We start from the raw sequence: 13,660 nt of genomic DNA on the forward strand, positions 1-13,660 counted from the left end.
ACCTTTCTGAGTTTGGTATTGGCCCGCGACTAGACAAAGGTTACCGATCCCTGGTTTACCTCATATTGGCGGGAACGACACCAGTGCTTGCAGCTGGAGAATACTGTTAGGCCAATAGATATGTACCGGTAAGCATATACGTGAGAATTAATATTTGAATGTAAACACCAGGATGTAGTTAAATTGATATGAGGCAGAGGACGAAGATGACATTCGTGTTGCATTGTCAAAAACTCAACCACAGATTAGTCGTTTAGTTCAGGAAAGGCAACAACAGTCCTCTCATTAAATTTGGTTACGTTGACAAAGTTTCGGCATGGCACTTTAGGTCACCTTTTTCAATTTATATCCCCGAGGAAAATCGTTTGGTGAAGGGCGACTAAGTCCTAACAGTGCGAGGCGCAAATCCCGCTAAAAACCTCAGGCCCTCTTTCTCTGCTGTGCAGATGTAGCGGGTTGGTCATCAGCCTATCTTGTCTTTATTTATATAATTTTCCCCACTTTTTTCTAGTTTCTTTAATTTAGTATTATGTCAGTTGTTTATTCAACTTTTGTTCGTTCGTTCTGTTGTTCTTAGTTCTTCAACATTTTGACACAGTACAACAACAATTTGACACAGTACAGTAGTTGAGTAGCATAATTATTACAATAGTGAATACTCAATAGTATGTTAATTGAGTTTCAGGTAAAATTTAGGTAGGGGTCCGCATATTTAATAATCTGTCCAAAGGGGTCCGTGACAACAAAAAGGTTGGGAACAACTGCTTTAAGCAGTGCGATAAAAAACATAATTAATGATACTTTAGAGTGGGGTGTGTTGCTGCGTGAAGGTGCTGGGCCGTAAAGTGAGGACCGACGGCTGCCTATGTCTCTTACACGTTTATTGTTACACCTGACTTCAAGGAGCAGGCCGGTAAAATACCATTCCTTAACTTCTTGAACTTTAGAGCAGTGCTTCTTAAACTTTTAAAGTTTTGTTCACCCTTAGCATCTATCTCCAGATTTCATTCACCCTTGTCCCATGATATGATAAAACTATCTTGTCTATAAACAGCAGCACAAAATGACTTAGGTTGTTTCGACTTTTGTTAAGATCAACCAAGCTCAGTTTTACCATTGCAAATCTACAATTTCTCGTCCAGAGATATAAAGCTACAAAAGTACAAAACACATTCACCAAATTTTTGTCCTTATACACTCAGTGCAAACCAACTTCACTAATACAATAAGCAAAAAAAAACAGCAGTTCAATAGTCGATTTACTGCAGAGATCATCAATTTCTGACGGTTCACCCTTATTCACCCCTTTCGGTTGGTTCACCCGTGCAAAAATTTTATTCACCCTGGGGTGAACCATTCACCTGTTTAACAAACACTGCTTTAGAGTCTAGACCAGTGGTTCTCAACCTTTCGTGCCTCGTGGCCCCCTTTGAAAGGCTTTTAATCCTCGTGGCCCCTTTCGTTTATAAAAAAATGACTAAAATTGTGTTTAACGTATTTTCACTTATTTCATTTTACCACGTTGTTAAAAAAACTTCAATTGGACGAAAGCCAACGAATGAATAATTTAATTAAAATCCGAAATCAGGTGACGTCGCTTCCCGATCAAATCGTACTTTTTTAGCAGAAATAAAATCGGCGGCATCATTCGATTTTGGGGGATGCTTTTTATCGCCGTGATTTTTAAGTTTGGAGGGTCGTAATGACGCATTTGACATCACCACCGAGCAGTATCATGGCCTTCTTGTCTAACTTTTGTGAAGCCAAAAAAACGTAACTCTCGCACCATTTGCAAATTTTCGACATTTTTAAACGATCCAAAGAGAAACTAAGTAAACTAGAAAAACAAAAATGTTGGTTGTATGTGACGTAATAATGTTTGGCAATTAGGCGAGCAGATAAAGAATTACAAGCTTGACGTCGACTGTTGCACTTCTCACGAAAAGCAAGTAGTAATGTGTAAGAAAAAATGCGTTACAATTGGTCAAAGAATGTTTAACACTACAAGTTTAAGTTTAACTAATACAAATTAAATATAGTGACACGGGTTTTGCAATACCACAACATTGCTACAGACTTGTGCTCGTAGCCCCCCAATGTCCGCTTCGTGGGGCCACGAGAAACCCTGGTCTAGACAGAGTCACTTCTCTCGGTTGATATTGCTCGTTGAGTATATTCACAAATCTCAGTGCACACAATAACGTAACATGGTGATTTAAGCCGTTGGATAAGAGTGCATCAAATCAAATAGTATAAAATCGATCAAACGCGTAACGCCGATAACACTCGGTCCCGGTGTTTGTCACACGTCGTTGGACACCGGTCATTGTACGTACAGAAGGGGCTTTACTTTGTTGGAAACAAAAATAATCTTTTTGCTAAAAATCTCTAAATGACAAGAGTGGGAGACTATATCTTTATCTTGTAAAGCTTACGTTGAAGTAAATCTACAGTATTTTTTATGGTTTTATGATAGAAACTTTGAATTACACTCCTAACTTTTTAATACACACCACATAAGGCACGTATAATATCAAAGACAGCAGCAAATTGCTCATTAAATTCAAGCATTTGTTATTTGCATTTAGTATGCCTACTTTTGTCGTAATTACATTTTGGGTTAATTTCAATTTTTGAATGTTCACCGGTCCGCAAAATTTGTTTTAGAAGTTTACCGGTCCGTAAGCTAAAAAGGTTGAGAACCACTGCTCTACAAGAATTTTTTTCGTACTTCACGGTTTCCGCTTCTAAAGGGTTAAACGTAGTTCCCACCTTTCTCATAAAAAATCTTTTAGCAAAATGACTCTTTTGAAGCGTTTTGTTTATAACACTTCGCTACAAAATTATAGATGATAATGTTAAAATAGTTTTTTTTGTAATAATTGTGATATTGTGGTATGCGGATCTAAATTTTCTATATTTCGCCTATAACGACAATGTTTTTTATTGAATACTCACTATTAACATTCAAGAGTGAATAACCGAAATGAAATTATTGTTAAATATCTCCGAGAGTTTAAGCAACATGACGTTATGATTATAAAAAAAGGCGCTCAGCAGTGTTTGTAATCAGACACGACGCGACGAAACATGTCTGTCTAATGACTTGTCGCGTCGTGCCTGAAAGCGACTGTGTCTAATCCCCACCGACAAAGCGCGCGAAACTTGAACTGGTCAAAGCTATAGGCGATATAATTCAGTTGTGGTCATGGCGGAGGCAAATGAAATGGAAATTTTGGCAGTAATATGGATTTGGAAACGTAACCAGCAGTTTACTCGACCAAACAAGTACTGGGTTCACCCTATTTGTGAACAAAGGTATACAGAGGGTTCTTTCCATACACTTTTTCGCACTTTATTGAAACATGAGGATAAATTTCAAAACTACGCAAGGATGTCTTCAAAATTGTTTTTTGAACTGGTTAAGCTGGTAAAACTAGATATAGAAAAGAAAGATACGAACTATCGGGCGGCGATATCACCAACTGAAAGAGTTATGCTAACTTTGAGGTAAGACCTTTTTTGGCTGTAGTTAAATGATGATTGCAGATTTTTTTTTAAATATGTCTCTGCTATAGATATTTGGCAACTGGAGACAGCTACAAAAGTCTTCATTATCAATTCCACATTGGACATTCTACAATTGCCCGTATTATTCCGGAGGTATGCAACGCAATTTGGAACGTTTTGCAGCCATTATACATGCCAGAAGTGACCGAAGAAATCTGGTTGGAGAATGCCCGTCGATATTTGGAGCTTTGGAATTTCCCGAATTGCATTGGTGCTATCGATGGCAAACATGTCCGCATCAAATGTCCTGTACGAGCTGGATCGCAATTTTACAATTATAAAAGTTATAATTCAATTGTATTGCAAGCAATTGCAGATGCTGATGGTTGTTTTTCTTCTATCGAAGTAGGGGATTACGGAAGAAATAGTGATGGCGGGGTTTTTCGCACTTCTATGTTTGGGCAAAGGATGATTGGAAATTCATTGGACATTCCGGAAAATCGCCCACTCCCAGGAGAAACAGAAAATGACTTTCCATATGTGTTGGTCGGAGACGAAGCATACCCTCTGCTACAAAATCTTATGCGGCCTTACCCGAGAAGAGCTTTGGATAACGAAAAACGCGTGTTTAACGCTCGTTTATCTAGAGCAAGAAAAAGTGTTGAGTGTGCATTTGGAATAATGGCTGCTAAATGGCGGGTTTTCGAAAAACCTATATGTCTGTAACCAGAACAAGTCGACAAAGTTGTTAAAGCAGCATGTATACTTCACAATTATGTTAGAAAACAAGAAGGCACCGTCATTGAGCCCTCCTTCTGTGATATGGAACAAGTTGCAACGCATTCTTATGTCCATGTAAACAGATCTAGACCTGCATCGCAAGCATTGGGCATTCGTGACTTATTCAAGCAATATTTTCATTCACCAAACGGAGAACTTCCATGGCAATACAATAATCTCATGTAAATTTATTTTATAAAATAATGACTGGGTACAATAAAACCGTTACAAATTTGTTACTTCACTAAATTGGAAAATAAAACAGGGGTGGTATTGCATACAACAATCGTAGGTTAACACATGAGGTACCTTAGTAAAAAAAGCATATAACGAAAAACGAATTAAAACTTGAACAACAGTGATAAGAATATAAGGCAGTGGCAAGAAAGGCAACAGTGAAACGAAAGGCAGGTGCAGAACTTTGAAATTGAAAAATAGCGTGAAAAAATGACACAACAATAAAAGGAAGAACAATTAAGGGTTGCCAAATAAAAAACATAATTTCTTTTTAAAATGCAAATAACCATTTTTAAAAACGAATTCTCTAAAACAAAAAATTATCTTGATGTATGGTATGACAAACCCAAAACACAATTCTTAAATACAACAACTAATCCACATATTTTTCCACCACAGTAAGAATATCTTTTTTAAAATTAATTTTTTGGGAACCTATTAACTGCTTCATTTCTGGCAGTATGCTTAGCAAAAATAGTCTATCTGGGTCTTCTTCCCTTGGCCTCTGACTTAAAAAATTTAGCATTGCCTCATCAACTTTACTTGAAGTACTGGTGGATTCCCGCCTTCGTTTTTCTTTGCGAGGTGGGTGATCACCAGATGTTTTAGCATTAGCATCAGTTGCTAGGGCATTATTATCAGGTTCAAGAACAAAATGTTCAGCAGACGAACTTTCTTCTATGTCCCCAAAAGTGACCTCTATTTCCTGTACATCATCACTTGATGAAGTTGTGGAAATATTTCCAGACATACTGAAGTGTAACATACAATATAAGAAAATTAACCACTAGTTGTTATATATTTAAGTTAGTAAATTATTGTTATTTTTAAAGCAAACATTGTAAGCAACACAGATATTGTTTAGGTGAAAAATAGCTCCATAACAACTACTTTAATAAAAACTATGGTTCTAAATAAAGCTTTTATCTTTACCAGAACTATTTATTATTTTTATTTTGTGACCTGGCAACAAAGTTGAAAAATTATACTATCTTGTTATATACATTAAGCAATATTTGTCCCCTCGTGTAAGGTTTATATGTGTGTATACTGGGGATGTCTGATAATATCGGAATAGAACCAATATGCGGTACTATGTGTTAGCTTTGTAATTATACCAGGGTGGTATAAAACATATTTTGTTCAAAATATTGGCATTGGTGTTGGAATTTGGGACATCCCTATTGTATACCCACTACTTAGTGCTAAAAATTTTAAAACAACAACAAAAACAGTATATTACCTTCTGTGTTTCATAAAGGGAGCTAGGAATGACATTTGCTCAGCAAGGTACCACATCAGGGTTGGTAGCCGAGGTCGCATATACGGGCGTTTATGTCGCATATACGGGCGCTTGTAGGTCGCATATACGGGCGGAGATGTCGCATATACGGGCGTTCGCATAATGTCGCATATACGGGCGAATTTCTCTACCGAACATACTACTGTGTGGTGTAAGGCGTCGGAATGGCGTTCGAATGAATTTTAGTTGACCATTATAAAATGTTTGTGTTGCCTGACAGTTATAACGTCATATCATGTTTTCATTGTGACGTCACACTAATCTAGTGGTGTAGTAAATTCCCATATATTTGGCTAGGTCGCATATACGGGCGTTCGCATAATGTCGCATATACGGGCGAATTTCTCTACCGAACATACTGTGTGTTTAAGGCGTCAAAACGGCGTTCGAATAAATTTTAGTTGGTCATTATAAGGTGTTTGTGTTGCCTGACAGTTATGACGTCATATTATGTCTTCGTAATTACGCCACACTAATCTAGTGGTGTAGTAAATTACCATACTGTAATACTGACGGTCCTAACGATTCTTGCTAACAAAATACAGCAGCTGCCAATTAACACACTCAAAATACATTTGTATTGGATAAATAAAAAATATAAACAAAACTATAAAATAAGACTATAAATTAGCAAACGGTTTATATAAGGTTATTTTGTTACATCATACATTCGATTTTTGTTCTGGTAATGTATTTCACATTTTGCTTGATTTCTTGTCGGTTAGCTGACCGTCATAAAATATGGCTTTGTCTCCATGGTAAATTTCGATATACAGCGAGCCAATCCAAAATTTGGCAGCAAAATCGTATAATCTTTTATTTAAAGAAAACAATTACTAAACAAATACTGTAAAACGTAAAATAAAATATCGCGAAATCCAAAAAAGAACGCAACAATATTGCAATAATAATAGTATACTCACTTGCGGGAGGCTATTTGTATGTTTAAAACAACAGATAAGTAAATGAAAAATAAATAACAGGCGTAATATATATCAAACTAGATTTTTTCATTAAACACAGTGTTTCTATTGAGGACAGCGACTGAAGTGACAAGAAGGATTAGGAACATAAAAAATGAATTTATTTAATTTTAAGTTAAAAAAATTATTCGAACGCCGTTTTGACGCCTTACACCACACAGTATGTTCGGTAGAGAAATTCGCCCGTATGTGCGACATTATGCGAACGCCCGTATATGCGACCTAGCCAAATATATGGGTAATTTACTACACCACTAGATTCGTGTGACGTCACGATAAAGACATGATATGACGTCATAACTGTCAGGCAACACAAACATTTTATAATGGCCAACTAAAATTTATTCGAACGCCATTCCGACGCCTTACACCACACAGTATGTTCAGTAGAGAAATTCGCCCGTATATGCGACATTATGCGAACGCCCGTATATGCGACCTAGCCAAATATGAGCTATTTACTACAGAACTTGATGAGAGTGACGTTACGATGAAGACACGATATGACGTCATAACTGTCAGGCAACACAAACACTTCATAATGGCCTACTAAAATCTGATAGAACGCCATTCCGACGCCTTCCACCACACAGTATGTTCGGTAGAGAAATTCGCCCGTATATGCGACATTATGCGAACGCCCGTATATGCGACATCTCCGCCCGTATATGCGACCAAGAACCGCCCGTATATGCGACATAAACGCCCGTATATGCGACCTCGGCTACCAACCCCTCTCCGGTACCAAGCAATCCTGCGCTTACTGCCAGATCCACTTGGTGCAGTTTTAGACTCACGCAGGTGCCTGGAGTAGGAATTGCGAAGGCCTGTCCAAACCTTTTTACATGATCCAACTGCAATAAAGTAACACAGCCAACAGAATGTAGATAAATATATAAATAAAATACTGCAGTCCTACTTACCATCTTAATTTACAAAAAAATACCTGCTGAACCTTTTAAAATAACATTCCTAACATAAAACCTACAAAAAACCGTAAAAAACTCATGGTGTCTAGCAAAAAGCATCTTCAGACACGCTAAAAAAGTAGTGCACGCGCTATCTCGCTAAAAACGCGTTTAGTCATGTCTGTCTGCTGTGCGTAAGATTTGCGTCAAGTCTGGTCGGTGGGGACGCGACAACAAAAGAAATAGCGTTCCACTTGATTAGACGTGATCAGACTGCTTTAAAGCGTTTTGGTCTAACCGGTGGGGTTTCAGCGAAGTGTGACCAACAACCATTGTCATTTCGGCGAAATAATTTTTTACGCTTTTTTTCACACTTTTACGAACCGCTTACCATAAGTTCATTATCTTTTGCTGAACTTGTCGCAACACGTCAGCACATCAAATTAATTCTTTGTTTTATCGCCTTAATGTTGCGTCATGAAAGTTTTGTTTAAATTCGATTGCCGATATCTCTTGCTAGAGTTTGCAACGAATGCCTTGTTACACCAATTTTTATGCTTCAGAGCTGTATGTGATGTGACGTATATCCGTTTAATGTGAGCGATTTGTTTTGAAATTCGCCTTATTGTCAACAATTCGGCATTTTTTTAGAATCGAACGCCAGTTACGTCGCAATGTAGATCGAAGCGCTTTTGTTCAAGCCATATTTGGACAAAAATATTATTTCCGTCTATAAGAGTCGAGAGAAAAAGGTTTAGACCACGCCTTGTTATCACGTGATATTTTGTTAAGTATTATAAGAATTAATGACGTAAATCTTTCTTTATCGCAGAAATTTTCTTAACTGATTCTCGTCTATAAATAGCGTGTTCAATCAATAAAAAAGAGAGAGAGAGATAGAGGCTTTTATAGCTTCTACTCAGACAGCAAAATTGACTGTTCATGTATCTGAACTAAAGGAAAGAATTGGACCTGTCTGGCCTTACGAAGACAGGCCATCTCAAATCTTGTAGGAGTGTGGTCGATTCATCTTGGCAATTATATAAGTGAAGACACATTTAAACCGACCCACACCCCCCACAAATTGGCGCGACCCGAGTGAGGATCGAAGAACCCATTAATCCGGACCTACATCCCCTCAAATTGATGCCCGCGTGTGACGAACGAACCACCTGCAAACTACTTTCCCAAGAAGACTGAAGAAACGAAGCTCAAAGAAAAAATATGTGCCTTAATCTGTATGGACCACCTACAAACGGCCGCCTAAAAACTGTCATGTTTGGAACTTGCAAGAAGCCAGCTTTAGAAGAAAATAATCTCATCGAAAGATACGTGAAGAGACGCTCCATAGCGTCAGCAAAGCATTTGCTTGGAATTCGAAACACGAAATACAAACAAGCGTTGTCGATAAAGTCATCACCACCGTTTGGAATCATGGAAAACGAAACGGAATTATGGATTTCACAATAACTGATTCTGCCTAGTTTATCAGGTGAAAATCTTATACTTTTAATATATATATGTATAATTATTAAAATACCGACCGAAAGGTCTGTAAATTGTTTTAGTGCGACTTTTTATTAAACCATTATGTATCGCATTTCGCAAATTATGTATAGTCTATATCTATGAAGTCTAAGCTTAAACATCGATCGCACGATATTTTGATAAATGTTAAAAGAGCTTAATTTTTGTGCTTGGAGCTCAATAGTTTGAAATCAACGCGTTAAACTTGTGAATCATGATTTAATTTTGTTGTGCACGAAATAATTTTGTGTTAAATTTCCGAATTCTTTTAAATATTTGGTACGGTTTTGGGTTTTAGTTTAGGGAACTCTCGTTATACGCAGCCGCGTTTAGTTAGGTAGTTAAAAAACAAACACGAGTCTAAATACCTCGAAGAAAAGCATAATGATTTTTTCCACACGCGAAATATATGCTTCAAAATCGTGTAAGTCTATAAACACGAATTAGGGATAAGCCCATTACCTGCCTTTGTTAAAATTAATAGTGAAAAAGCAGCAATTTCAAAGCGTATTTTCTTGTGATGCGTCGTTATTTTAAAACTTACATTGAACGAATTGTGCAAACTAAAAAAAAAAAAAAAAATGCAAATTTTTAAGGAAATGTTGCTCAATGTTAAAAAAACAATAGAATTTAATTTTGTATTGAATCGCAAAAGATGTAACGTGAGTAATTACAAATTGCAGTAATTAATTGTCTCAAACTTTAAGTGTAACCTGTCGCGCCTATATATATATATATAAGTATAGAAAATATGTGTGTCTATAACCAAAATATAAATAACTTGAATACTGAGTGTTGCTACAGATAATTTCGAACACACATCTGCCGGAAAAATATTTTGAAATTTCAGAAAACAAACACAACAAGCGTTGGACAAAGCGATAGATCGAGATGCAACGCGCAAAACAACGGCTTCCTGGTGACGTCAGAATTGCAACGCACCGCGCAGGGATTTTCACCTGCAAGCCGCACAGATTTCCTGAAAAGCAAAAAAGCCACAGCAAACTGCTCTGGCGTGTCGATGAAACACATTTCAAGCAACCAGCGAACGCTGACATCAAAATCCTCCTTGCCAGTTCAGGCACAAACGAAAATTTTCTCGAGGAATCAGGAATCGAACCAAAAACAATTGCGCAAATGCGTTGAATGATCGGACAATTTCGCGTCCAATGCTCCATAAGCATTTCACAACAGCTGAAACACAACACACGAAAACAATTGGAAAAGAATGTCATTCCTATATATTCGAAATGACCGCAAAACCTTTGCAAAGGGAGTATTTGTCGCAACACGTCAGCACATCAAATTAATTCTTTGTTTTATCGCCTTAATGTTGCGTCATGAAAGTTTTTGTTTAAATTCGATTGCCGATATCTCTTGCTAGAGTTTGCAACGAATGCCTTGTTACACCAATTTTTATGCTTCAGAGCTGTATGTGATGTGACGTATATCCGTTTAATGTGAGCGATTTGTTTTGAAATTCGCCTTATTGTCAACAATTCGGCATTTTTTAGAATCGAACGCCAGTTACGTCGCAATGTAGATCGAAGCGCTTTTGTTCAAGCCATATTTGGACAAAAATATTATTTCCGTCTATAAGAGTCGAGAGAAAAAGGTTTAGACCACGCCTTGTTATCACGTGATATTTTGTTAAGTATTATAAGAATTAATGACGTAAATCTTTCTTTATCGCAGAAATTTTCTTAACTGATTCTCGTCTATAAATAGCGTGTTCAATCAATAAAAAAGAGAGAGAGAGATAGAGGCTTTTATAGCTTCTACTCAGACAGCAAAATTGACTGTTCATGTATCTGAACTAAAGGAAAGAATTGGACCTGTCTGGCCTTACGAAGACAGGCCATCTCAAATCTTGTAGGAGTGTGGTCGATTCATCTTGGCAATTATATAAGTGAAGACACATTTAAACCGACCCACACCCCCCACAAACTCATACAAAACTGATTTATAAATGATGATTTGCCTTAATTATCATCAATACATTTAGATTGTCACAACAACAACAACACATTTTTAAAATATATCTGCTAAAATCTTTGTTTTAGAATAAATTTTAAAGAATTTGCACACATCCAAAAGTTCTAAAAAATACAATGCAACAACAATAAAGTTTGCCTACCAAGCATTAGTCTCCTACTCTGGCCATCAGATATTTCCACCGAAACAGCATTGCCGTAATCCATTAATTTTGCTAATATAAAAAAACTCGAAAAGAGTTTTTGGAAAAAACACAGATTTTTGGGGCTACATTGAGCTGGATTTTTGAAAACTATCTGCGCATTAAAATTTCCTAAAAATTTACATACAGCTACTAGAAAGTATTCTTAACAAGATAAGCATAGTCTCCCACTCTGGTCATTCAGATATTTTCAGCGAAATAGGTTTTCCGTAGCCCATTTGTGCTTAAAAACAAAAAAAATTAAAGTTTGGGGGTACATTTGGTCGAATTTTTAAAAACTAACCGCACATTAAAATTTCCTAAAAATTTACATACAACTACTAGAAAGTATTCTTAACAAGATCAGCATAGTCTACCACTCTGGTCATTCAGATATTTTCAGCGAAATAGGGTTTCCGTAGCCCATTTGTGCTTAAAAACAAAAAAAAATTAAAGTTTGGGGGTACATTTGGTCGAATTTTTAAAAACTAACCGCACATTAAAATTTTCTAAAAATTTACATACAGCTACTAGAAAGTATTCTTAACAAGATAAGCATAGTCTCCCACTCTGGTCATTCAGATATTTTCAGCGAAATAGGTTTTGCGTAGCCCATTTGTGCTTAACAACCAAAAAAAATTAAAGTTTGGGGGGTACATTTGGTCGAATTTTTAAAAACTATCCGCACATTAAAATTTCCTAAAAATTTACATACAACTACTAGAAAGTATTCTTAACAAGATAAGCATAGTCTCCCACTTTGGTCATTCAGATATTTTCAGCGAAATAGGTTTTCCGTAGCCCATTTGTGCTTAAAAACAAAAAATGGAGAGTTTGGGGGGGTACATTTGGTCGAATTTTTTGAAAACTATCCGCACATTAAAATTTCCTAAAAATTTACATACAACTACTAGAAAGTATTCTTAACAAGATAAGCATAATCTCCCACTCTGGTCATTCAGATATTTTCAGCGAAATTGGTTTTCCGTAGCCCATTTGTGCTTAAAAACAAAAAAAAATTAAAGTTTGGGGGGTACATTTGGTCGAATTTTTAAAAACTATCCGCACATTAAAATTTCCTAAAACTTTACATACAATTACTAGAAAGTATTTTTAACAAGATAAGCATAGTCTCCCACTCTGGTCATTCAGATATTTACAGCGAAATAGGTTTTCCTAAAAGTTTTCTCGTCTCGAACGTCGAAATAGGTTTTCTTGTCTCGAACGTCGCACAAACCCTTCAAAGAATCCGTTTCGAAGACAGCTTATGCAAGCTCGCCATCTATTTTCGCCGTCGAAGCAACAGCCGCTTTATTTTCACCGCAACCTGCATTATTCCCTACGTCACCGACGTAACGAAGCAACCCGACGAACTTCCCTGGAACCTACGCAGCTTCACACATCTTCTGGAGGGGGTCCTGTAGCGAACCTACCGATGTCTATCCACGTTCACCAAAGCGTGCAGATCGCATTTTTTTCTATTTCGCTATTGTACATTTATAAACGTGTGTTTGTGCTGTGCCATCTCTTTACCTTAACTTAACCATGTCGCAGCTACGCAATAAAGCACCAGCCGCTTTAGGGGTATATTGAGCTTGTCCTCTTTGATCGCATTTCGAGGTATTTGCTTGCATTTTCAACAAGACTTTTAGGCAAGATATGGAATTTATTTTTGAAAATTTACTGTAGCCATTAAACATGCTAAATTGCCGGTTTAAAGGTTTTCCAACCATTTGCCAAAGAAAGTCGGCATGTTGCTTAAACCGTCTAGCTAACCCTTCTGATGTATAATTTTTTATAAAACGGAAAACACAGCGTTTTTTTAAAAACTGAGATCACTACAATTTACGAAACTCGCCAACGCATTTTGCTAAGTTAAATTACTCGAACGTTCACGTAGCGGAACTTGGAACTTATGCCGGACAGAGCCATGGCGAGTGAGGTTTTCAGTCTTACGTCCCACATGATATAGTAAATACAAATGTTATTTATTCCAACGGACGCTACATCCTGGACCTACAACATACGGAACATGTATGTACATTGTAGCAAAATGGTTGGAGGTTGTAGTAAGACGTAATAAGAAAATCAAAGCCCATACAGAAGTAGGTATCATTTTGGCCGTTTCGAATAACTCTTTATTCATTTTCAACATAGCAATAGCTAGCTATGTTGAAAATGAATAAAGAGTTATTCGAAACGATCAAAATGATACCTACTTCTGTATGGGCTTTGA

Source organism: Ascidiella aspersa, chromosome 1, assembly GCF_963924565.1.
Source record: "Ascidiella aspersa chromosome 1, kaAscAspe10.2, whole genome shotgun sequence".
NCBI lineage: Eukaryota > Metazoa > Chordata > Ascidiacea > Phlebobranchia > Ascidiidae > Ascidiella > Ascidiella aspersa.